At 38.7% G+C, this 26,820-nt stretch overlaps 1 protein-coding gene across 1 annotated transcript in view; it reads left to right on the plus strand.

Annotated features, from left to right (window-relative positions):
• The first annotated feature begins 10,105 nt into the window (after positions 1–10,105).
• The window catches only part of si:dkey-237h12.3 (teneurin-3), a 332,826-nt gene continuing 316,111 nt past the window's right edge, over positions 10,106–26,820 (plus strand). Inside the window, 1 exon segment of the mRNA XM_048971419.1 lies at positions 10,106–10,164. The gene's annotated coding sequence lies outside the window, so the exon portion shown is untranslated.

Raw genomic sequence — 26,820 nt, forward strand, 5'->3', positions numbered from 1 at the left:
CTTCCCTTTTCTGTGGCCTGACATTTTGTCAGGTTTAGGGTAGACAGCTAACATGTATTATATTAAAAAGAAAGGACATGTAGTGATGTTACAGTGGCTTGTTCTATAAATTGAGTGCAAATTGACTTGCATTGACATGGGTGGAGTGCGAGCAGATCTTATTTAAAACAGTAATGAATGATAGCGTTCACACCGCAGGAAACAATGGCTTATGTGGTGGTGCTTCTTTTTCCTACTTCAAACAAAACCAGCACGTGGTTCAGAAAAGTAAAACTTAATCAGAAATTGGTTTAAGACAGAGTGTTGTCCTCTTGCCGTATTCCTCTTAATTGGATTTTTAGGGAATAGAACGAGTCTTTGCAATAGTTTTTGTGTATTTTGTCCTGAAAATGTATTTGGTTTCAAGTGAAGTAACCGAGTAATTGAAGCTGATCAGATTTTTGCAGAATCCATGGATTTCACATGGTTCTGCAGAGTACCTCCAACATAACAAGACAAATGTGCAAAATATGGAAATTAATAGCTGACAGGAGTAGTTTGTAGCAACCAGTATGGTATGGTAGCACTTTTTGGCAGAAACACCAAACACAATGTAATAATTTCAGCATAAATCTTGACAAAAGTGCTAAGATGTGTTATGAAAGCAAAATACATGCTTTTAAGAGTAGCTCAAAAAGGATATTCTAACAGCTGAAATTCATTTTTGGAAGGATGGAAATTTGAAGGCTAAAATGTCAGTTTATATATTCTATATAAAATATATCGTATTTTACTTTAGTGTGGAAAAATTGCTATTTTTGGGTGTCTCTTAATGGTGTGGGGTATTAACATGAATGCTGTTCTATCCAAGGTAAATTATTTTTTAATTGGAAAGTAATTCCATTTGGAAATTTGTACAACTCTGGAAGCAGCCATTTCTACTTTGGTATCAGCTTACATACACCCATCTGTGATTATAACTGTGTTAGTTCAAAAACCTAAGTGCTTATCTGAGTTCCGTTTATCGTTGTGTAATGCACAGCAAACGCCTAATGCCCAGTTCATTTTCCCTTTTGTATAATTTTTCAGTTATATGACAATAAATCAAGGAATATTGTATTTTGGGGCTTGTTAAAGAGATATTATGCCTTATAATCAGAGTACAGTCACATAATTGCATGACAAATGTGTGCAACCAGCTACATGTAAATGATGTAAGATATACTTAGCAGTGATGTATCATGATAAATCCAGTTGATATTTGATTGTACCTAACCTATTAAACCTAGAAATATACTGTAAGGGAGGAGTAGAGCTGTATATTGTGTAAAAGGGAACCATTTAGACAGATTTTATAACAACATGGTGTGGGTTTACAGATCAGAGCAGGAGAGTAATGTAAGATAATCGCCAACCTGTTTAATTGTTTTATCAAGCTATTGTTATATGTCTTTAACTGTGCATTACTGTACCTGCTAAAATTAGTATTCATGAGCATTTGTAGTACTTTATTATTATTATTACTATTAGTAGTAGTAGTAGTATTAGTATTATTTTTATTATTAACAATAACAATAATGATAACCTAACAGAGAAGCAAGATAATTCATTTAGCTTTTTTAATTGTATGATACTTTTGTGAAACCTCTACCTAGTCTTATCAAACTTTAGATGGACGTCCAATGTTATGTATTCAGATTCTGTTTCTCCTCCCGCAAATGCGCAGAACATGAAAGCCCCTGAGCTATAAATGATTATTCTCTTCAATATTTAATGCTATATTATTTCAGTGCTACTTTATTTTATCACCAGCCTGCTGTTAAAAGTAAAACACACCATTAAAATAGCAGCTAGCATGAGCATCTTTAATGCTGTGCTATTTGACTTATGAAAAATTCTTAAATGATTATCGTGGGATAATCGCCGCAGTCAGTTATATTATTGTGATGTTACCTGTGAACGTTGCCACCCTGGTATATTAACCTGTTTTTAATGCCTTATTCCACAAATGTAACTTTAAACTTTATTCATTTTAATAAGTTCTCCCATGATAAAACCACAGACCAATTTTTCATTAACCCACACTGGTCTCTTTGTTCTCTATTCTCTTTGTGTTATAGGCCAGTCTGTGACTCTTGAGCATATAATTAATATACAAACCCCGTCAACTAATAAATTAAGATGTTACCTGGTTAAATTATAACACATAACATTTATTTCAGTTTTTCAATGTCATGCCGCCTTGAATTTAGTCCACTACACTTCCGGCAAAGTCAAACTGCTATCTCCTTCCTACAGTATATACAATAGATACTGTAAATACTAGTTTTACCTCAAAAACCCAAGTATGTGAGTATGTGATTGCAGAATGCAGCTTTGTGCAAAAGTAGGCATAGCAATTAAACAATGGCTAACATCCTAACTAACCCTTTCCTGCACTTACAAATGTATGTCACTGTGCTTGACAAAATGTTCAGCGGGGTCTTGTCAGTGGCAGTGTTTGCCGCCACTCAAACCACACATTTGCATAGTGCCCTGAGGTCTGAGGGGCCCCTGTTGCCCACAAACAGTCACTACACTATATTTTAAATAAACACATTCTTTATTTAGAAGATGCTGAAGCAGCACGTTCAGCCATCTAGATAGCTATGATATTCCGACTTTGCTTGCTATTGATTTATTTCATTTTCGAAATTTCGGGGGGTGGTGGGGGGGGGTGACTTTTTGGATGGTGCCTCAGAAACAAAAAGATCTGCCACTGTGCATTCTGGGAAAACTATGATGCCAATTCAGGGCTGGACGATAAAGCAATAACAAGAAATATCATGATATAATTTCCCTCGATGTCAATGTGAGAAGTACTCGATAAAAGTTCGATATGATTTAAGATCCGGTTTTATGGTGTCACTTCCTCTGTGGCTGCTTGTCTGGACAGGCAATGGAACACAAGTGCAGACACAGCCGTGAGAACGCAAACGGGGGACTTATTGAACAAATAAGAGAAGGCAATAGGGCGGGCAGATGAAAGACAACACAGTAAAAACAACAGGGCAGCTCACCAGGAGAGCAAGTAAGTCCACGGTAATCCGACGAAAGTCCGTCAGAAATCCACTCAGTAATAATCCATAAGTAATTCAGAAAAGATAGGAAGAATGAGAGACAGCGTTCTGTTAGCGCTGACTAAAATAACCTGGCGTGCCGCCAATCACACGCTTTTAAGAATGGACAACCTACAGTATGCAGAACTAACACATAGCAAGGTACATGGAGTTAGCAGAGCAACCCACATACTGCTGTCATGGGAGGGAAAATCGCTCCCACAGAGGAAACGTTGGTGTCGGTGAGGAAAGTGCAGCTGCCACAACATATTTTTCAAACGGAGATATTGTGGATAAACCAGGCAAAAAGATGTCGGTGGTGTGGCAGTATTTTTGGAAAATTAAAGAAGCCTACGACATGCAACAGACTGGCGCTGTGTATTGAAATCTCTGCCAGAAAGTTGTACCGAGTATGGCAAAGTATTACGAATTTATTTCAGCCCTGGAAGCACTGCCATCCAGTAGAACATGCGGAATGCTTAGAGTCACAGATATCTGCAGTTAGTGTTGCAGGTTTCAGTCCTGTCCCTTACTGTTTCAAAATGGGACACGGCATTTTAGGAGGCAGGAGGTAACTCTACCAGCAATGTCCATCTGTAAATGAGCAGCAAGGCAGTCAGTGACAAACAGCAAGAAATAGTACTGTTGACTTATTGCAAGTGCTACCCCCATGACAAAAAAAATTGTAATAGTAACAAACAGCCGTGGAGAAAAATAAGAGACCACTGTATATTTTTTAATCTTGATTCTACTGCCAGAAGGCTATGCTGAGCAGCAGGTTGCTGCCTTATTCAGAATTTTTAAGATGGCAGTACAGAAGAAGAAGGTGAAGCAGGAGACCAGAAACCAGCCAGATAGAGGGCGGAAGTGACATTCTAATGGCAGAGGTGACCGTTAGCTTATCCGACAGTTTCCCATGAATCGTAGGATGGCATCAAGTGACCTTCAAAACGATTGGGAAACATTAAGTGCAGGTGTGAAGTGCACTGCTAGGACAGTTCATATCAGGCTTCTAGAAGGAGGACTGAAGTTCCATAAACCAAGGAAGAAGCCCTTCATCAATGAGACGCAGGAGAACCAGGCTACAGTTCGCAGTGTGTGTGTGTGTCTGTGAGTGTGTATAATATATATAAAGAAAGAACAAGGCTTCTTACAACTGCCAGCTCTTACAATTCTGACCAAAGGAATCTGCTATTGGGATGTTTAAAGTGCATTAGATATGTAAAGAGTATCGCCACTTCTTCCAAAGGTCAATTCAGGTCTATGTCATCCAATGCATATAACATACTGTACCATTTACAGTACAGTAAAGCACCAGCACAATATACTGTAATGGCAACGAAAAGCACATACATACAATACACAATATACAGTATACATATTAAATCAAAGGAATTCTTCTAAATCTCATGAAAAATAAGTCCAAGAAATAAAAAAGGCAAATGCCGGGTATGGCAGATGCGAGAAGTAAAATATCAAAAATCAGCAATGCATTGTGAAAATGTCAAACGTCAACCACTTGATTCCGCCTTCATTCTTTCACTCAGCCTTGGTTTTTGTGTTTCTTGTGAAAAGGGAAAAAGAGAAAATCTTTTAACGATTTTGTTCAACTGGTTGAGCTGCGGCCCTGCTGAGGTATTTGGCATGAGCAACTGAACATTTTTACCTGGATTCCTTGCGCTCCTGACCAGCACAATTAGCTACATAAATAGAAGTATTTTCACTCCCTTTGTCTGATGTGACCGTTGTATAAAAAAATCCATAATGTTCGAAATAAAAAAGTCATTTACAATGTTGAAATGCAGAATATTTTTATCACAATTTTGTTTTCTATTATTATTAGCAACAACGACAAGAATATGGTCGTGATATACTCATCAGTAAGAGAGAGATTGGTGAATGACTGGTGAATGACTGGTGAATGACTGTACAGCTAAGGTGTCACTTCTGGCCTGAAGCTTTACCTCCCAACCTTTATCTTGAGCCTGCAGCTGTAGATAATTTCTTTAGTTCTGAGTTAGGATTTAGGCTGTGGATAATGCTTGGAGACAGGTCCAACACTGGTATTGTCACTGAACATCTAAGGGGGCCAAAGCCTCAAGCCAGGGAGAGGAAATTAGTGTTACAGTGCAAGAAGCTAGTATAGGGCTGGGCTGTGGGTGTCAAGAAGAAAATCCACACAGTTTTCAGGGGATTTTTGTCCCGAAAATGTGCAATCTCTGTGCCCTTTCATGGTTATTACAGTGAATGACGACATCAGCTTGCTGTACTGCCACATACTGATGACCAGGTCAAAGTAGCAGTTCTGCCAGATAGCAGGGGCCCCTTGATGGCAGAAACACAACAGCAGGCGATGGCAAATTCACTCTTTTCATGGCACCACAGTTAAGTTGGAATCAACTAATACAAATCAATTAAGTCCCAGATGGGGGCCTTTTCCAGAGTTCCGAAATGCTATTTGGTCATCAAAAGTCATCTCTGAATATCGATGTCCTTGGTACCATGGCGATGATGCTCCAAGGATGGGCATCTGCCGCACCACCTATTGAACAGTCGCAGCTGGGGCCGTTGGCACACAGTTTAGCTGTTTGCAAACCTGTACACTTGGTGGCTAGCAAGTCAACAGGTTTATCTTGCTTAGGTAAATGGAGAAACATGACAGTAATCTTGCACAGCTTGCTGAGTCACACACAAACAAGGAATCATAAGCCCTGTTTACACTTGGTTTTAAAATGCGTCTTGGGCGGTGGGATCACAAGTGGACAGCTGAGACACATCGTTCTTTACGCCTGTGTCTGTCAAATGTCCAGTTTACGCCTCTGCATATCGTGTCCTGCTGACCATTTATGTTCACATTTTGCTACTTCCTGTGTCATTTCTGCTAGAATGTCAAATGGCCCTGTGCACAGTTATTGTGATGTCCTTCTCTGGGACGCATCAGAATGCATTACTGCATTAGCATTAGCGTTTACGCTATAAAAGATACATTGCGGTAGTTTGAGTAATAAGATCACAATGTGTCTTAGTGGTAATTAACGCTTGTATTTAGCGCTGTCCACTTGCAAATGATCGGCCAAGACGCATTTTAAAATTGATTGCAAACATGGCCATAGTCAGCCCTTTCACTTTCATAGGTATTAAACGTTTGTGTTGGTACATGGTCTGTGGGTTTACATCCACATTCAGATATGCAGCCATTGAGTATTCCAGTATCATCCACAGTGACAGATCTCTAAATGTTACATGGTTCCATTATGCATACTTACACAACAGAATCCTTAAATATCATAAATTGATTATTTTTTTCAGATTTCCGTGAAGTTTTCTGATCTCAAATAGAACACCCAGATTTCCCAACTCTGAAATCCATGCAGATCACCTTCATCGTGTGATGATGATTACAGCCATGCTGTACTGTCATTAGAGGAGGTAGCAGCTTTTTATTTTTCATCTTTCATGGTGTATAATTACCCAGTCGCTAATGCTGACATCCTCTATTACGATGGAGACTCAGTTGGAGAGAGCATGGAGATTCTTCAGTTAAAACTATTTTCATTTTATCAACATTAAAAACTGCAGGTAGCTTCAGATAGGTGTCAGCACCGTCTACCAAGACTGTATTTATGTACACACATTTTTTTAGTATTTCAATATGATAGTATTATAAATGTTAGTATTTTAATAAATCAATGTTGCTTTTACCAAGTTGAACTAAACTGCAAATGGGAACTTAAACCAGACTCATTTTCTCATTTTCTTCCTTGGTTTATGGAACTTCAGTCCTCTTTTATGAAGTTTCCTGATCTTTAATTTCCATACAAACTAATATGATTTTATGGATTAAGACTTGCTTGCAATATGTCATGTCACTATCCTGTGCCAAGGCATGTCGATTTCAAAATAAAATGTCAATTACCGGTAAGTCAATAAAAGTCAAATCATCTCTTCTTTCATTGTGTGTCATTTAAAATACCCATAGTTTGATGTCAGGTACTTCAAAAGTAACCTGCAGTAAATGCAATATTGGGTTGTCTAGAGGTCATCCAGGCTCAGTGTCTGATAAATATGCACAAACTGCACATCCTGCCAACATCCATTTGTGTGCTCAGTGGTGCGAGGATCATAGGCAGTGGTCTTCTCAGCGGTGGACGAGCATGGCTATCATCCAAGGGAATTAAGTGCCTTGTTCCAGCAGCGTAAAGATTCTGGTGGGTTCATGATGGCGCGGGGCATGATTCCCTGGCATGGCTTGGATCCACTCATTCCATTAAAGGGTAGAGTTAATGCAACACAATAAGTTACCACCCTGAGCTATCATCTGTGCCCAGTAATGCTGTGGTTTATAGAGCATGAGGTCAAAATCAAATGACTTCCATGGTTGTGGAGCTCCAGAGAACGCTTATATCATTTCTGGACCACAGAGGTACCTGCCACGGTGGCTTCCACCTTCATCAAACCAGGTTCAAATTTTGAATTATTCACTGATAAAAAGAATTCCAGTGACATATACTCCATTTGATTATTCATTTTTAAGCCTAAATAAAACTATGCACAAATAAGTGCTAATTTTGTATACTTATAATGCAGCTGTACTGTGTCTCAGCATTCAGTGGTTGAAAAGAAAAAGAATATGAGTTATAATATATAAGAAGTTTCCAAAAATTGATCAGTTGGAGGCACTTTCCCATCTGGAAACTTAGACAAGAAGGCCACAGAAAGAAATGACTTTTACATATCAATTTCCATGTCAATAGGCTAATGAAAGCTGCAAACTCAGCTGCGGAAGATGCTTATCTTGCCAAGAAATGTGTCTCTATTTATCAAACTACTAAACAACACTTGGAAAAAACTGGTTTTAGGTTTTACATTTTAAGAACAATGCATACCCCTTTAATATACACTCATATACAAATACATATACTGTATAGATATACAGTAGCAGTATCATTTCACTCTATCTTATGTTATGTTCTTCGAAGAGACCAGCTGTAACCTGAAAAATGTTAATATTTGTCTAATGTACACAAAATGCAATTCGATAAATCTTAGTGTAAAAATATACAGCGTTCTGCAGGGCAGAGACAGAGAGAACCATTTGCAAATTGTACACCAAAATCCTTAGTCAGGAAGTCAAGAGGAAGATTGAATATCAGTAGATACAGCATGGAGGAAAAAGCAACAAAATCTTTAGTCAGGAGCACAAAAGGAAAGCAACAAAGCCAGTAGATCAGGCGTGGGTTGTAAATGAGAATGGATTATCCGGCAACATCTCTCAAAGTAGTGAACTGCAAACAAGATTCTGATAACCAGTAATGAGTTCATGGGTCACAGGTGTCCTAAATTTCAGGTGAGGTCGAGTGTGGCTAGACTGCTCATGAGAGAATGGAGGCTTGACTGGTTGCAGGTGTTACAGTATTGCCCTCCTTCTGTGCGGTCCAACTCATCAGATGGGTGATCATTGATGCTTAAAGCATTGATGTCGTCAGTGATGGATAGCCACCAGAATTTCCAGGTCAGTGGGTGATGTGGAGGAAGAGTGGCTGCCTTTGTCTTACTGAAGACATCTTGGAACTGCTGGTATTGTGTAAGGTCTGTCTGGGTATTATTGGGGCTCTCAATGGAGATGGCTTAACAGCAAAGGGCGAAACACCAGCCAGTAGTTCACTTTGTTTCCAGGTGATCATGGGATCATGGAGACGGGCTGCCTTAGAACTATGGAGTCAGTGTCTCCTAAGGATGAAGTGCTCCAACTTGCATGTCATCTGCTGGCTAACTCATCCTGTTCTTGGAGGTTGTCCATGCAGTGCATTGGCGTACAGGGGTGGTGACATTTCTTGGACCAAGGTGTGTAATATTCTTGCCAGCTTTATATCAATAAAATTACCTGTGGCTATAGAGTGAATTAATGCTGACACAGACAGGGATGGGGGCAATTGTGACCATTAATAGAATATCATACGCAGTTTTTTTTTTGTTTTTCGTGTTCAACCAAATTTTCCCAACACCATTATCTTTAATAAATGCCCAATTGTGTCATATAATATCATATCCATATTTGATTTCAATTTACGATGGGTTAATCGGAATGTAACCCCATCGTAAGTTGACGAGCATTTGTGTATAGCTATTTCATTATTGTTGACACTGCTATTTAAAATTTTGTTTGTTTTTTTGGTTTTAATTATATTTATTTAACATTATAATTCAAGAATTGTAGTGTGGTAGCTAAATGGGTAGCATTTGTAACACATGCCTCCAGGGTTGAGAGTTTCAATCCCAGCCCTGATGTGTGTGTAGAGTTAGGGTGTCCTCACCTTGTTTTGTGGGTTTCCTCCAGGAGATCTGGATTCCTCCTGTAGTCTAAAGACATGGCGAATTAACATCTCTAAATTGCCCACACTCTGTAAATGTGCGTGTGCCCTCCACTGGACTGAAATCACATCCAGGGTGCAGCCTGCTGTATATAGATGGACAGTAATCCACGCTTCCCTTAGCATATTGATTGAAAATGGACGATACACATCTATTAAACAAGGGTAGAAGGCAATATTCAGTATTTAATATTTTTTGTGATTAGGGGATGTACTCCTGTAATAGATTTGCTAATAAGCTTCAGCGGGAACAAATAAATGTGGCTTCCCATCACGGCAGATCCCTTAAGTGAAACATTTCCTCTCTAGATATTATGAAGATACTGTAATCATCTGTCACTTGATTAATACTGAGCCAAAGTAAGTGCAACTCCTGCATCTCTGCACATGGAAGGCTGTCATCTTTGCACTTTGCAGCAGAAGAGCGGCTCACAAAATCGGATGCAGGGATTTTTGCGTATCTGCTGTCATGTATTTATACTTTCATGCTTCCCTGAACAAAGGCTCCTATGGTTCAACTGGCAAGTAGAGCTAACTGACAGAAACTAGTGGAGTTTCTCATTTATGTCTGAAACAATTCTTTTAAAGTTAATAATTGAGTTTTGTTTGTTACCTGAATGCAGTACTTTCAGTGCTGATTGTTCTTTTCTATTTCAGGAGATAATAGAAGAGTGTGAACTATTAAGCAGAACCCATTCCTGGAACTTCGTGACAAGGTATGGAAAGTGACTTGAAGATCATACAAAAAAAAATGGACGAGTTACATTCAGGACACTAGGATGATATCTTCTGTTTGAAAGACCCTCAGAATTGACACAGAAATTGGTTTTATATTGCCTGTTGATTCTCTTCTAACCATATGTACCAGGTTATACATTACTGCCTGTTAAAGAGAGGGGGCGCCATTGAGTCACCTAATGTGGCTTTATTGTTTTCAGTTGACAATCTTCAATTTGATTCATTAATGTCTAAGGAGAAATTCTACAGGTCTGGAAAAACTTTAGAGACCACTGTATATTTTTTAAGAATCTGCATTCGTAGACCCTGGTTTAATCCTGATTCTGCTGGCAGAAGGCTACACTACGAGGCAAGCTGCTTCCAGGCTCAAAGTCTATACGACAGTAATACACAAGAACAAGGTGAAGCAGGAGACACTGGGAATGACCAAAAACCAGCCAAGTAAAGGGCAGAAGGGACTTTCTAATGCCAGAGATAACCATCTACTTAATTGGCAGTGACTCATAAATCGGAAGATGACCTCAAGTGACCTTCAAAAAGAATGGGAAATATTAAGTGGTGTGAAGTAAACTGCTAGTACAGTTCATGTCAGGCTCCTAGAAGCAGGACTGATGATCCATAAAGCAAGGAAGAAGCCCTTCATCAATGAGAAGCAGGAAAGAGCCAGGGTGGAGATTAAAAAAAAAAAAAACAGTATATTTTACAGAGGCACGTATCCATGAGTTGATAAATGAGTGAAACTGAAAAATTTGCTGTGGTCTCTTAATTTTTTCCAGAGCTGTATATGTTTCCTATGTGAACAGAGATACACAAGTATGCGGTTGGAAATGAGTCGTTGCAGCTATTGTAATGTGGTGTTTGATGATAGTAAAAACTTCAGTTAGGTGGGACTTTTGAACACAGAAATCTATTTTTAATAGAATGCCAATCTTCCGTTTACCCAGGTACGTTTTCTCCCAGTACTTTATGCGCTGATTACTAGTCAGGCAGGAATAGGTGACAGAACATAACAGCAAGTTCACAGCCAGAGTGTGTGTTAGTCATGAGAAAATATATGATGTAAAATGATTATGCTGAGTAATTACTGCAGAGGAGAGATTTGATGTTAAATAAGACATTTCGGGAGCAGTGTTACTTGTCCTTATGAAGACTCTCATAAAAAACACGACGCAAACACACCTCATCTCCCCTGTTTAAGGCAGTCAGGGACTCCTGTTTTCATCACCATGTCTTTCAGGGGATCGGTGTTGGGTAGTAATTAATCCAGCCCCGGCAGTTTCTTGACAAAGTGTGCCCAGTAAGCTCTTACCTGTCTTGTGCTTGTGTCTCATTTTCTAAGTATAAACCAAACGCTTCTTCTGCTAATAAACAAATTAATAAATAAATAAAATTAAAAGCGTTGAAAATTTACATTTAAGGAACCATTAGATGCAAACATCATTCAACGAGTGGCTTGCTAAGCACCACGATTACTGATTCACAATGTCTAAGACGAACCTGAATAAAGTTATTTTGGTAACTCTTCACTTAAGGCCACATTTTTAGTAATTTATAAACACATTCATAACACATAATAATGCATTCATAAAGCATTATAAACATGGCTATAAATATTTATCAAAAGGCATAACACATTACAGCCATGCTTATTATGCATTTTGAATGCTTTATGAAGCTCTTATTTATAATGGTGTTACTGTACCATTATTGATCTGCTCAAGTACAGTAATGTACTGTTACTCCCCAAACAATTAAATCAATTAAACAGCTAGCAAAGCACTTCCTAGCATTGTGTAGCGGTTGCAGAAGCTGTGCAGGATTGGTATGCTATGTCCTTTCATTAAAATGAATCCAATTAAAAATTCACAGCCAAGTAATTAAAACACCTTCCAGATTATAAATGTGATCCTTCACAAGCACCTTGAGAAAGGACATGGCCTGCTCTTCAATGGCTGTACATCTCTCACAACTGAGAGTTATTAAATGTCATTTTTTATTAAACTGTCGTTAATAATAATACTTTTACCGCTCTTTTCGACTGATTTAACAGCAATTGAACAGGAAAAGGGCAAGTGTTGCAGGAACTTTTCTGCCATGCGGTATTATATCAAGCTGTGGGGTTATGTAAAATTAATTATTACCTTCTCCACCAATCAAAGTGGAGTGTTTATCAACACCTCTGTGACAATAGGCTTCTCATTTAATCTTGCAGTACAGAGGTCACAGACGTGACATTATATGAATAGGTGTCACATGCGGATTGGGTTGGGAGCCCTCGAGGCGTTTTGCATCCCCTCAAAAGGGACCTGTCCACGTTGTCGCTCTGGCCTTAGTTAGCGTCTCTTTTTTTTTAGCAAACTGTTGAACATCTGAACTGCTGGATTATTAATCATGACCTTTACAAATGCAGTCGTTTAGGACAATCAGCGGATTGTATATATAACCTAGATCCAGTTATACTGTAAATAAAGAAATCTACTTCTTCCCCAGGAGGGGCCTTTCACTTTGCTAATATCAGGACGTACTTTTGTTACGTTTTTGTTGAATGATATTTTGTTGCATTCAGGAACACGTCTAAAGACGGCTACTGACGACATAGATTCTACGCAGAAGTATAATCAGCCTTCACGCACTGCCATTGATTTGGAGTTGTTTTGACAGTGTGAAATGTGAAATTTGAATAGTCAAATAGTTGTTTAACGGAAAATCTGTTTATTCTCATTGTTCTAGTCTTCTGCTTTTTAAATGTCCTATTATGAGCCTCCACCTCACGATTTATTTTCATGCAGTGCTTTCGGTTTGTTGCACGTACATTAAGCCTAGTTTTATTGACCAATTACATGAAATCACTTGACATATATTGCAAGTTTACCAGTTCCTTTGTGCACGACAAAATGGTTTCTATGGAAACCAAATACTCTTTAATAGTCACCTATTGACTGACTGTGGTCGACTGAGTGGCTTGAAACACTTAAAGGGTAAATTCGCTCCAGTGCTCTGTAATATCTAAAACTTTGCTGTCTTTTAATGTGGTATAAGAGACTGCTGAATACAAGACACTCAAGTATAAAAACTATGCGAATCAGGGACCACACACATTAATAAAACAATACACGATGCATTTTAGACTGATTGCGAAAGCTGTTGAGGTAAAAGCTAATATAGACAGAAGTCATTTTGGAAATGCATAGATTGGTGATGCATCTTTGACTTCCACTGTATAACTGTTTACCAGATGAGATAATTAATGTAATTACTCAATGTAAATCACTTTGCAAGTAAATCTTGATTAAATGAAAATAAGGTTAATCTTTTCTTTATTATTGGTTCCACCTTTCCTGCTTTATTTTATTCCCATTGGAATAATTACCTTAAAGCATTTCGTGACAAACTTGCTTGTTAAGATGCAGCACACTGATTGAGTTGGATCAATAATAATTTAGGTCAATAATACAAGCGGATTAAACTGTTTAATACACAAGGAATAGTGTACAATCATTTGTAGTGGTTTAACCAGAATAATATTGTGAATATTTCGTTACGTGAGCAGATCAAATATGGGTCATAGCCTCTACAAAGAGACAGTATGGGAATATTTCCTAAAGTCCTATTGGGTAATCAAAATCTGATTATTCTTTATCCGTATCTCCTCAAAATTCTATATCTTTCCCGTAATGTACTTGTATGTACCCAAACAAGTACCGTAATCACAAAAAAATTTTGAAAAAAAACATTGAAAATGGCAGCTCGCAAATGTAATTATAAAAGGAATGGGACAAAACAAAATAGTGTCTGAGCATAATGCAACACAGTGATTGGTGACTGGGAGGGGGGGGGGTAGGCACATGAGGACTGCAGCATAATGATAATGTTATGCAATCTTCATTGGGCTTACATCATATTTTATTACTCATCGGATTGGCTGTCAAATAAGAGCAAACATGCTTATTAGATACACAAATATGCCGCAGTGACAATACACTGAGTGTTTGGGGAAAAGACCTTGGCTGGGTCGTCAGCCCATTCTGACCCTTTATGCGTGAACAGCCTGTGCAGAGAGAGCTGTGTGAACCAATCAGGTGCCAGTACTCCCACTGTGAGAAGATCATTTCACCATCAGTCCTTTCCACTGTGAATATGGACCCCTCCTGCAGTATACAAAGAATATAATGTTATGTGATTCCCCTGGTTTAAACAGTTTATGGCTATTTAACATTTACGTGCTATTCAAACATGTCGTGATTAAACAGATATTCACTAAAAATGCGTTGCATCATAAAATTCCTCACACGTCTTAATATATACGTGCAGCAAATAATTATACTCATGTATTGTAGTTAAAAAGGCTCCCCTTGTCAGTTGTGATTAATGTAATGTTATAGGTTATATATGTAAGCAATTTTATCAGGGAAAGGTCAAGAAAATGAATTTAGAAGGAGAATATTTCTGATGTAAAGCTTTTCAGAGTAAATACATAAAGAATTGGATATGATTGGCACAGGCAGGTGGAAATAATTTTACCTTGTTTTTAAAAATGGGCATATTTTATTCTCATAAATGAAAATTAGACAATTTCAAATCACCCACAACTTTGTGAATTTATGTATGTATATATAAATGTATGTCTCCTCAGTATTCACACCAGGAGCTGGTCAATGTGTACAAACAGGCTATCCTAATTAACACTCATATAGCCAGGGCTAACGGAGATTACTGCTGAACGCTGTAGGACACCTTATTTCACCTTTCCATATGTTCATGGAAATGAACATAGCTATCTTTAGCTATCTTCTCGTTTCCCTGCTATAAGATGCAATAAATAGGCCGTGGGCTCCACACATGTATAAACATTAATATAACCTGTGACTTTATGTACTGTATGGAATGGCTGTACTCAGTTCAATTTACTGCATCAAGTGTCCCAGTATGTGCAAGCAAGGATTTATTTGCTCCCTAAACCAGTAACTGGATATAATTATATTCTAACTGTCCCCAGGCAGCAATGAAAATCTCAGTCATCTTTTATAGTTTCTCATTACAAGCTTCACTTTTTAAACCAATATTATTTTGAACCGAATTCCTCAAACATCCATAGGTGCACCAAAAGTCTCCAAATGGCAGCGTTCAGTGCTGTAAGACTTGAAATGACTTCTCGCAGCAATTAACCGAGGCTTATTACCAAATATGAAATTGTAAACGCGACCGGTGATAAATGCAACGGGAGCCCCCCTCTGAGCGAGCTGAAGTGCAGCCTGTCTCACCTGTCATCCTTGAGACATGATGCTTGCCTACGTGATCTGGCTGCCGTGGCAACCCCTTGCCTGGTTACCGATGATTCCGGGGCCTGATTGGGTGACTTTATGTCTGTGCAATCCAAGAAAAAATCATTCCGTTCCAAATTTCAGAAGTGGCATAAGTATGAATACTTGTTGATTTATAAATGACTGTTTGTCACTAAAGCTGGTCAGTTATGGGCAGTTTCTGCATTATACTACTACATCTGTCTTCTCTTTATGTGTTACACCTGCTTACTGGTGTTGAACAGCTTGCTCCAGTGAACAGTGAATCCGATGTTTGCAACCGAATGCTTAGTGTTTTTCAACATGGTTGTTCCAGTATCTCAGAAGCAGCCACCTTCCTGGGATTTTCACATACTGCGCTTTCTTATTTAGCAGATGCTTTTGTCCGAGTGAGGATCGTATAGTAGGGTCAGCTAGTGTCCCTTGAGCCATTGGAGATAAGGGCCTTGCTGAACGGCCCAGTAGCGACACCGGTACCCCAGCTATAACATTGAAACATTGACTTTCCAATCTCAAGCACCACACCACTCACATGCTTTGGCATCCAGAGGTTTCAGAGAATGGTGTGATGAACCAAACACGTCTAGTCAATGGCATTTCTGAGGCTGAAGGCATCTTGTTAATGAGAGCGGTCAGAGAACAATGGCTATATTCATTAAAGCTAGCAAGAAGGTCACAAGTGCAAAATCAACAGCTCAATACAACAGAATGACTTCTATGAATGCAAGGCTTTTCCAGACCACAGCCGTAACAAAGTGACCAGTGCATTTTTATGTTTATATTACAATTATATATAAAGTAGCATATGCTCCATTTATACACACAGTAATGCAAATAACAATTTCTAGATAAATGTGTGTTATCAATACTGTTGGTGCTAAAAAAACTCTCTAACAGTGATATGGTAATGAATAATTCCTATTGTATTATTAAGAAACGACTGAATGAATTCGTTGTGGTATGTTTATTATACCAAAGCCCAACAGGGAAGTTCTTCAGTGACCAAATCTCAGCAGTACTGAAAAATAACAATTTTCAAATGTCATGTTAGCCTGCACTTCAAAGGCTTGGAAAACATTGCCTCAGCGAGTCTATCTTTTTATGTTAAAAACCTATAATGTGTGTCCGTCGGTGCGCGATGTGTGCCAGACCGGCCCGGCGCCTGGAGCTGCACTTTGCAGATTATTACTTTAATCTGCTTCCTTTAGCCTTGCAGTGCGAGTTGCCAAGCGGTGACTAAAAATGTCAAAAGCACGACTGAGACTGATCGTTAAGGGGTTTCATTTGACCACAGAAGACGGCATCTGTTCATTAATGCATCTCTGCTATCATGAAATTAATCTCTTTTGTATTATTGCTTTAAATTGCTTGTTTATTTGTCTAGCACTATGTTCATGGTTACGCCATATAAAGGATTTGCCAATATGGAGTCTTGTCTCCTTGTATTACAATTGTATCTGTTTAGCTACTCAAGTTAGTATCTTCTTTAGGCATGACATATTACATTTCATATCGTATGTCGTTTAGAACATTTAGAAGCTGTATGTGTACATTATATCAGAAGGATGTCCAGGCTGTAGCAATATTAATGCATTAAATGCCACATGCTGTGGGACATTTTACGGTTAAACATAATTATGAAACAGTGAAATCTACTTGTGCCAGTGGGTGGAATCTACTGTGGTAGACAGTTGTTCAGACTGTTAAGGTTAGGAACCAGTGGAATAAGTTTTGGGTTCCTTGTCCTTAATTTAACAGGCCTGAGATAAGGATGGCATGGTGGGACAGTGGGTGGCGCTGTTGGGTGGGTGTTCGAGTTTCGAATCTCACCTGTGTGTGAGGAGTTTGCACATTTCCCCCGTAATTCCCACAATGTGCAAATTAATGTGCTCTGTGATGGACTATCGCCACATGAAGGGTGTTGCAGAATCACCCAGATCTCACCACTTCAAGGGCAGACGATTTGTGTTTAAGGGGATGATTTGTTCTGCACCGGTGTTGCTGACTTTCCTGTTTTCCCCACCATTCTATATAATCTTAAAACAATATAGTATGTGAAAGTCCCACAGAGGTGACCGTTTCTAAGTTGCCAGAATCAAAAATTGCACCACGATTTTTTTGGATGGAGATCCAGTACCATACCTGGACCGAACAAAGAAGAGAACTGCGATCCAAAAAGCTGCAATCAGACAAAGGATTGGACATCAAAATATGAATTTTGTCAGAGGGCCCCGAAGTTCTAGCTATGCCTCTGCAAAGGAACTACTCAGTATGGAAATGAGCTCATAATGGGCCACGAAGGACATCCTGATTTAGAATGTATTTAAATGATATGTGGGAAATCATTTACAGGTGTATTTAATTAACAGAGAACGGCTGTTAATCGAAGGCGAGAAGGACAGCTGCTGTACAGGAGATCAGTGCTGGATCCTGGATTCAGAAACGTCACTGGAATATGAATCTTCGCCGCTGCATAACAGTGCAGTACAGGAATCACTAAGGTTGTAGCTTCGTGCCAGTAGTGGCTGTACTGTTTATGCCACTGTACCTATTATCGAGAGGTCGCCGGCTAGAATTCCGTCCCCAGAAATGTCACGTGTTTGTCGGGTCCTTGAGCGAGGCCCTTAACCCCCCCTGAAATGCTTCAAGGGTGCCCGATAAATGGCTGCACCCTGCACTCAGACCCCAAGCTTTGCTCTCAGCTGCATATGAGGATGTGAGTCTCAAAGGAAAGAATATGGGATATGTCCAAAGAATACATTCCCGTGTATCTGTATCTGTGCAAGCGGCACATAAAGCATCATTCCATTTATCATTTTCTCTATGTATTCATTAACAGCCACATGATTCACTCTTTGCATTAACACGTAAGTTTACCTCATATAGTGGCCACTGAGTGTAAGTACCAACCAAATAGAATTAGCAGCAAAAGCAAATTCGCAGTATTTTTTTATAAATCTGGCTTCCAGTAGCCTTGATCATTGCTTGATCATTTAGATAGCTACATGTTTTATTGATGGAAACAAGCTAACGTTCGTTATTTTGGCTTGAGTTATCAAACAATTACTGTACTATTTGGAACTATTTGACAGAAAATATGTAATAATATGGGACAAGCCTTTAGATATATTTTATTAATGCACATATTGTACATTAGGTTACATGATGTTTTACCAACTGAATAGTACAGAATCCACGGACAATAAATGGGTGGTATCATTTATATAGACAAAATTGTTGTGTATATACTTTTCGTTGTATGACACAGGTGCTTAAGTATGATGTACAGTAAGTGAGTTCTTACAGATGTAAGTTAGTTGAGTGGTCCATAAAGGTAATGTTTTGCAGGCACGCAAGTTTAAGCACCTGTGTCATAGAACTATAGACCTTCGAACTGAGTGGTTGTCCTGCACGGTCCTTTCCTTTATTATAACACATGATAAAATGGAAATTAATGGAATTAGCATATTAAGCACATTTTCATTTCGCATTTGTATTAAATCCAATATATTGAGTAGTATGGATGTAACGATTCTCCAGATCCACGGTTTAGTTCAGACCTCGATTTTTTTTTATCTAATTTTTTTTGGGGGGGTGGGGTTGAATAATAAAATTAGGGAAAAATCTGGCTTGTATTAATCACCAAGGATTTGAAATATTAAAGAAGGTTTTTGTCCATCTTGAGCTAATGAATCTATCCTGTTTTTGTCACAGGAGTATTCTCTCAATCATGATTGGGCCAAAATAGTCATGTGACACAGTTGGAAGGCAATAAAATATGTGTAATATTTACAAAGTGTACAGCTTGCTCTAACTTTAAAGAATAATAATTTTTATTTAACAGTTCCGGAAAAGATTGTGATCGTGAACGTTTCCAGTATAAATACTGTATGCTGTGCAATAATATATTGGTGGTGAGTTCATGCCCCACAATTTTATTTAGGTATTTACCAAAAATAATAATGGTGCAATGATTAAGCTTAAAAGTCACAATAGCACTGTATCTCTTTATTTCTTAACAGTGTTTAATTCCAAATATGCAGGGAAGTAGAGAATGCGCTCTTTCTGTCTTTGTAAACAGGTCCTTATTTTGTGTAATGAGCTCATTGTACTTTTATCACAGTATAAGTATTGCTAATGCTGTGGTAGTACACATGCTGTAAAATCTATTTTTAAATCCTTTATCCCCAATCACGCATTTGCAAAGCACCGAGTTAATGGTCTTTGCCATCATTACTTCACCTTCTCGACCGTGCTCTGATTGCATTCCTTTCTGCATGTTTCCTGATGTTCGATTGAAAACAAAGACTGTTGTCCAGATTAGTCTTTTATACTCGGACAGAATCTATATGTTGTTCCAGGATTGCTTTCCTTGTAATGACAAGGCTTTTTAAATGGGAGGTCAAACCATTTCCTATTCAACATCATTTCCTGAATTTCTTGTTGTAAGGTGTTATTTAAGACAGATTGTTGCAGAATTACTGAGATCTATACAAAATCCTGTAGCTGTTTCTGACATGTTTGGGTACAGCCTTCATTGTACTGAAGTGGTTAGAGATTGGTAAGTATGCCATTGTCATCGATAGCTAATATCCATTTAGTTGACAGCTGTAACAAATACTAGGGTCAGTATGGCAGGTGGATAGAGCATGCAAATTTAATTTAAGCTCTAAATGGATTACCCTGTAGAGACTTGTAGAATATTTTGATTAATTAAACTCACTTGAAACCAGCGTATTATTCAGTATTAACATACTGTAGCAATTTACTTATCTGAATCATCTTTAGGACATATTACTTTGAAACAGTTCTTGAAACACATAATATTATAAGTGACCTTTTTTCTGTATCTTGACACGTGATTGATAGGAATGAACTTTAAAGACAACAAAGCATCTTAATGTATTAAGTCCAGTCCTTTTCTCTCCCTCTTTTATGAGGAACCTTGTAAGTTAATGAATACTGTATGTTATGGAATTACTCGTCTCCATTTTGTGACTGTCAGATTTTATGAAGCTGAAGTACTGTTACCCGGTAATTTGAGAAAAAAAGAAGGCTATTTCTGATTGTGTGTCTGAGAAAAAAAGTTTCTTTTACAAATGTCATTTATCCAATTATATTAAGGAAAATGGCATGATATTTTTAACTCTGAGTGTCAGTGGATGTTTTAACTATCAGAGGAGTATAGGGTACAAACGTCTGCAAGAGCCAGGGGAGGGTATAGTGTGGGTGTAGGTGTGCTTCTGAAGGGGGCAATTCTGAAATCAGTCCTTGAATTAATACAAAGCCCTGGGGCTCCTTGATCTTTGCCGGAGGTACAGTGATGACACCAGCTGCAGCACTTTGGTCTTGCCGAGCTTCTGGAATGGTTTGCATGCGACACTGGCAAGAAAATAGCCGCAATAAATGACGGGGGCCTTAATGAACATTTGCATTCATTTCTCAGCATCAGATGTGGGCAGGAGTGGACTGACGCTGATGGTGGTGCAGTAGTGGAAGAATGATGATTTTCATGATGCAGTAATGTAACCACTTATGGGCAGTTTATATTTTTTTAATGGGTTTGGTATCTGTCTTATGATGGGGCACAGTCAGAGGTGAGAATTTCCTAAAAAATATTGCCTCACCTATAACACCACCAGCCATCTTCCACTTCCAGAGACCAGACAGCAGATTTCTGTCCATTCGTCTTTTTACCTAAAAAATGCGGAAAGGCCTGACTTTTGTGTTCGTTCCTCTCCCCCAGTTTGTTAAACCCTAAAGCTCCTAATAAACTCCCCATTCCATCCTTAAATCCCCTGCCTTGCGGTGTGTTTGCCATCCTCACTGAAGCAAATCTCGCAATTGCCAAATGGAAACATATAAAAAACGAAACACCTGGTGACCCAGAACCAATCCCTGTGGAACACCATGCCTCACCTGTCCAATCATCCAGCTTAACGCAAGCCCAGGAGAAGGAGCTCTTGCCAGGTGCCCAGAAAGAACTTTCCAGTACCTCTTCCAGTACCTCCATTGTCGCCAGGAAGACGTCACAGCTGGTTTTGTCGTGCTCAGCTGCAGAAAGTAAAGAAAGTTGCACTTGTCACTAGTAAAAGCAGCATCGCAGCTATTTTGAGCACGAACGCTACACTAACAGGGCTAAACAGTAAAAGCGCGAAGAAGCTTTGCCGCCGCAGTTTATGTAGTGTATTCGAGAGCTGTTACGTCCCTGCAGCATTCTACATTGTGGCTGCCTGTGACCGGCATCTTAATTATTTACGTGCAATTATTTACCCATCCGTCTTCCACCTGCTTATCCAGTACTGGGTCAGAAAGATCCTGGAGCCTGGCCCACAGTGTGCAGGGCGCCCTGGATGGGGTGCCAGCTCATTGCGAAAACGCGGAACGGACATTTTTCGAGACACCTAAGTGGACTGTGCAAGGAAACCCACACAACGGAGGGAGAACATGAACAGGCGTAGGATCTGAACCCTCAGGCCTGGGGGCACGAGGTAACAGTGACACCCACTGAGCCGACATGCTGCCACCGTAGATGCAATTTTTAATGTGACATCTGCTTTTTTGGCCTGTTTTCCAACAGATTTTCAGTGGCACTGCTAACTGCACATGAAATATGAGCGACCGACAAAATTTCATCTCAAGCAACTGAACTCATAATACAAATTAAGGTGTTACAGTGAAAAATCTTTAGAGTAATTCTTTAAAATTATATCGTTACTGTGCAATATTGCATACTCGTAGGAGGCCCTGTATGAAATCTAAACTCACAGAGTGTTATTTCATTAAAGTGTATGGTAAAATATGTGATAATGACAGTTTAATTTTGTAATACTCGTGGATGATTCTTGCATTAGACTGGCCCATATATTAAATTAAGCTCAGCCTGTACAATAACCACACTGGCTGTCATGCCATGCTGAAGGCCTTTTGTACAATTAATTTCTAATATGCATTTCCTGTCATAACTCTGGCAGCATTGTTTAATAGCTTTAAGTAATTAATTTGCATTCAAGTACTTAGTGTTCATCGATTTTAGTGTGAGAATCTAATCACTTACAGAGGCCAAGATATATTTCCTAAATGTATAAGCTAATCAGCCTGATCTTTTATCGATTGCCTTGAACTGGTGGAATTGTAAGAAGAAGCTATTTTGGAGATATATTTGGGATAGCTGCAAATTCTCATGCAGGCTTAGGATGGTGCACGTGTAAAATTAAACTATTTCTGTATATGCATAGCATGATCCCTGTGTATGGTATTACACTTGGCACTTAACAGACACACGCTCCCTCTTCTGGAAGTGATAACATATTACAGTTTCTGCCAGGTGCATGTGTACCAAAAGTGGTAATGGTACAGCTCTTTGTTACTCCATTGTTTTTAGGAGTAAGGTGCTATCAGTTCCTAACATACTGGATACATTTTACTTGTATACTTTATATACACAATGCATGAATGTCTGTGGAAATATTTCATAATCCCTCTGAAAATCACCTTACCTACTTCAAAACCTTTAATTGAGCTGGTTGATTAAAATATTAACGATACAACGAATGCATGAAATCTAATGTTGAAATCACAAACAGTTGTGATGGTAATTTCTAACACTGAGAGCTGTAACTGGAATAGAAAAAGCAGGCCCTTCTTGTTTTGATAAATGAATGGAACGTGCCATCTACTGCAACTGGCTCAGGCTCGTCAAAGATCCTTCTTTGGTAAACTAAAGTCTAAGGATCCATCCAGACAACACAAATATGGAAGCAGTGAGCCAGTGTTAGGTGTCATTTCTAACAGTCGAACTGTCAGATCTACTCATTGGCCCGATGAGACGCCTGCAGCTCTAGGCCTGCATTTACTCTAATCAGCTGGCCAGTTTTAAAGTCTAACGTTGTCTCTCCAAGAATGCTAAGCACTGGCACACAAATTTGCAATACTTGGCTCATACTGGTTTCATGTTTCCCCCCGGTATAAAGGTATTAGCAGGTTTTCAGCTACACTAAAAAAGCTTAGTTTAGGAAAGGATACGTTATTCACCATTTCTACAGGTACACAGGAATTCTTGGTAACACTTTACTTGACGGGGCACAAATAATATAGTATTATGCTATTATATATATGTATTAATTAACCCTAAACTATGTCTTAGTTACCTCCTGATCTCATATTAATTCATCATTAATGAATCATGATCATCTTTTAATCAAGTAGTTACTATGTATGTTAATTCCGCAAACCTATGTGAATTACTGAAGAAACAAGTAATGTATAACACAAACGATCTCATGTTTAATCACCACTAATGAATCGCGACATTTTATCTCAAGTAGTGCCTATATTTGTTCATGATTTGTACTTCACAAGTAACTGAGTTATTACTAAGTATTTGTGCCACATCAGGTACAGCGTTAGCCAATTCTTTAATTGTTACATATCCCATCTTGGTGTCCTGTGAGACATACACAGGAGGGGACAAAGCTTGGGGTCAGAGTGCAGTCAGCCATTCAGACGGTGGACCTAAACCTTTTTTGGGTCACGGGCATCATTCAGGGATCCAACAATGATGCAACTGTTCTGCTGACTGCAGGATTCCGCTCGATTACGATCACAGACACGGAGGAGTAGCCCACAGATTTTACCTGCCCTGACTGAACTAATTCATCCCTCCCGTTCAGGGTTTAAAATCTGAAAGGCTTACACGTGTAGCCTGGAGTAGAACTGAAAAAACATAGACACAAATATTATTTTCCCAGTAATGTTCTGTTCCACACCCACTGCTTCACCATCATCTCCTGCCTTGCTCCTACTGCCAAGTAAAAACCTCTGTAACTGATGATGTGCTGCCAGGTGCAGAACCCTACTCCTTTTCTGTCAGCGTTGCTATTGGCAAAAACAAACCTTCTTTCCAAATAAATCTTACGCTGAATGTTACTTAGAAGACTGGCCCTGCTTGTTCTCCATTGTTTAATAAAACACGAATCGGGAAGAGGTCAGTAACATTTGTGAATGTTAGCTCGCTAAATTTAACTTAATTCACAGCCCACATTGGTTCTTTTCTGTCCTTTTACTCGATCTGTTGATTGTTTATTGATTTATTGATCTTTCTTATTTTGGAAATTCTATAATATAATATGATATAATGTAGAGTCCCCCGTATCCATAGTTTCAGTAAAAAAAATGCGGGACAGTATGGTTGTTCATTGTTCCTGTGTCTTTTGAGCGGCAGAAAATGTATGATTTTCATTCCTCTGTCATCCCTATACTCATCATATTTTTTCATTGTTCTATTGTCTTTTGCGAATTAGACTAAAACATCAGAATCCCTTGCGTTCATTTGCATGTAAAATAATGCACAGTGTACTTTGTTACTACTGTAATTAATGTTAGTAATGTCTTATTGTGTGTAATTAATCAATTATCATATGTAAGTACATGAAAATGTATATATGGGGTCCATGTATACATAGTTTAATTTAAAACATGGGACAAAATATGTCAAAGCACATTGATATTTTATAATTAATTCTATTCAGAATGAGTGAAGGTAGAAAAGGAGAGACACCCCAGAATTCCTAAGGGACAATGCTAAATTTTATGAACAAATACATTTTCAGTTAATACATTCTGTTTGAGGGGATTTCGTTTGCAGCTCAGTCACTGGTCACCCTTTTAGTATATCCAGTAAACCCATTCAAACCATCCATTTAGTATATCCAGTTCAAGATGGGGAGCCAATCGCAGGCAATTTGGTAACCGCAGTCCACCTTAGTATGTTCTTGGACTTTGGGGGGAAAACTGGAGGAAACCCAACGATGACATGAAGAGAACATGCAAAGCCCAGACATACTGTAGAACCACCCCTGACACACTCATAACTCCCAGTTCTAGAGCTGTGAGGCAGTAGTGCTAACCATTGCACAACTATAGTGTCCCGTGCCCTGGTCACTTTAGTGTAATTGGTTAATAAAACAACAAGTTAAAATAAGACAAGACACACACAGCAGCATCAGAGTATATAAAACCTAACAATTCTAAACTGAATAAATGCCTTAATTTTGTGTCGCTGTCATAACTTAAACATTGGATGCGATACTGTCTGCTAATGGAATTGACATTTTGAATATTGTTAAACGATATTAACATTCCCAAAAGCTCTGAAACCTAAAATAAGTGGAGAGGGACTGTAATGATTGTTTTTGTGATGCCCCATGCTATTCTTAGCCATTGTGAGCACTTCATAGTATTATTATAAAAAAAAAATAAGGACAATGATTTTCGTTGAATGTCTGTAATAGTGTAAGTGTCATTCAATTGTCGATGGTTCCTATCGCCGTTGTTAGGAACTTTAATGTAGGAAGTCAAACAAGGCATAACACGAAAATAAAAAAAAAAAAATAGCCAATAAATAAATAAAGTTGGAGGATTTTTAGTGAATCACTAAGGAATTTTCTTGGCATAGATACTGTTTGCCGAGACTCAAAGCTTGACAGGAATTGGAAAGAGAACCTCGTGGGACTGCCGGCAAACTAAGCGACCAGTGGGGAGTTGACATTCTATACTTTTGCTCTATAGTCTTTGAAACATTGCTTAGATAGGTGGATATGAGTTGTGCTTAAAGCATTTATTTTGTGTCGGTCCATTACCCCAGCTGCTTGGATTGTTGGAGTTGACAGACACTTGACATGGCTGGGAACACTTTAAAATACCCTGGAGCCAGTGCAGGTCCCTGAGCAGCTAGTGACTGTGTGCTGAATGTCATAGTGTGGAGAATTATTTACTCAAAAACCCAACCTGAAATGCAGCACTCACAGATATTTGCGTGTATTTTATAGTGTTATATTATTGGTTGTCTCATATAATCGACTTGTATTTCAGAATGATTTAAATGTGAGTGATGATGAAGGGTAATGTGAAGGCTTCACATGATGAGCAATTTTGAGTATATAGTCTATACTGTAAGTATATTTTGAGTATGTACTTGTAGTCTATGCATGGTCCCCTCCCACCATGACAGGTGTCAGTGGTCACCTCAATGGCACGCCTGCTTTCACAGGGAGCATTGGGTCACTCTTTGAGTTAAGCTGATTCTGCAACAACAGAATTGTTCTTTAGCGAATAAAACCCTGCTATCAGGATGCTCTGTCAGGCCCATCCGATATTCCACCTGGACCACTGCACCTTCCTGCATGTAGCACCTGACCATGACAACTAATTTAGAATATATGCGCTTGGCTTAGCTTTTGGATTGCAGAAACATTCTGTAGTTTTACCTCTTTTTATATTTCTTTTACTTTTTAGTTCCTTGTCTCTTTGCGAGTCTAACAATTGAATATCTAT

Source organism: Brienomyrus brachyistius, chromosome 12 (genome assembly GCF_023856365.1).
Source record: "Brienomyrus brachyistius isolate T26 chromosome 12, BBRACH_0.4, whole genome shotgun sequence".
Classification (NCBI taxonomy): Eukaryota; Metazoa; Chordata; class Actinopteri; order Osteoglossiformes; family Mormyridae; genus Brienomyrus; species Brienomyrus brachyistius.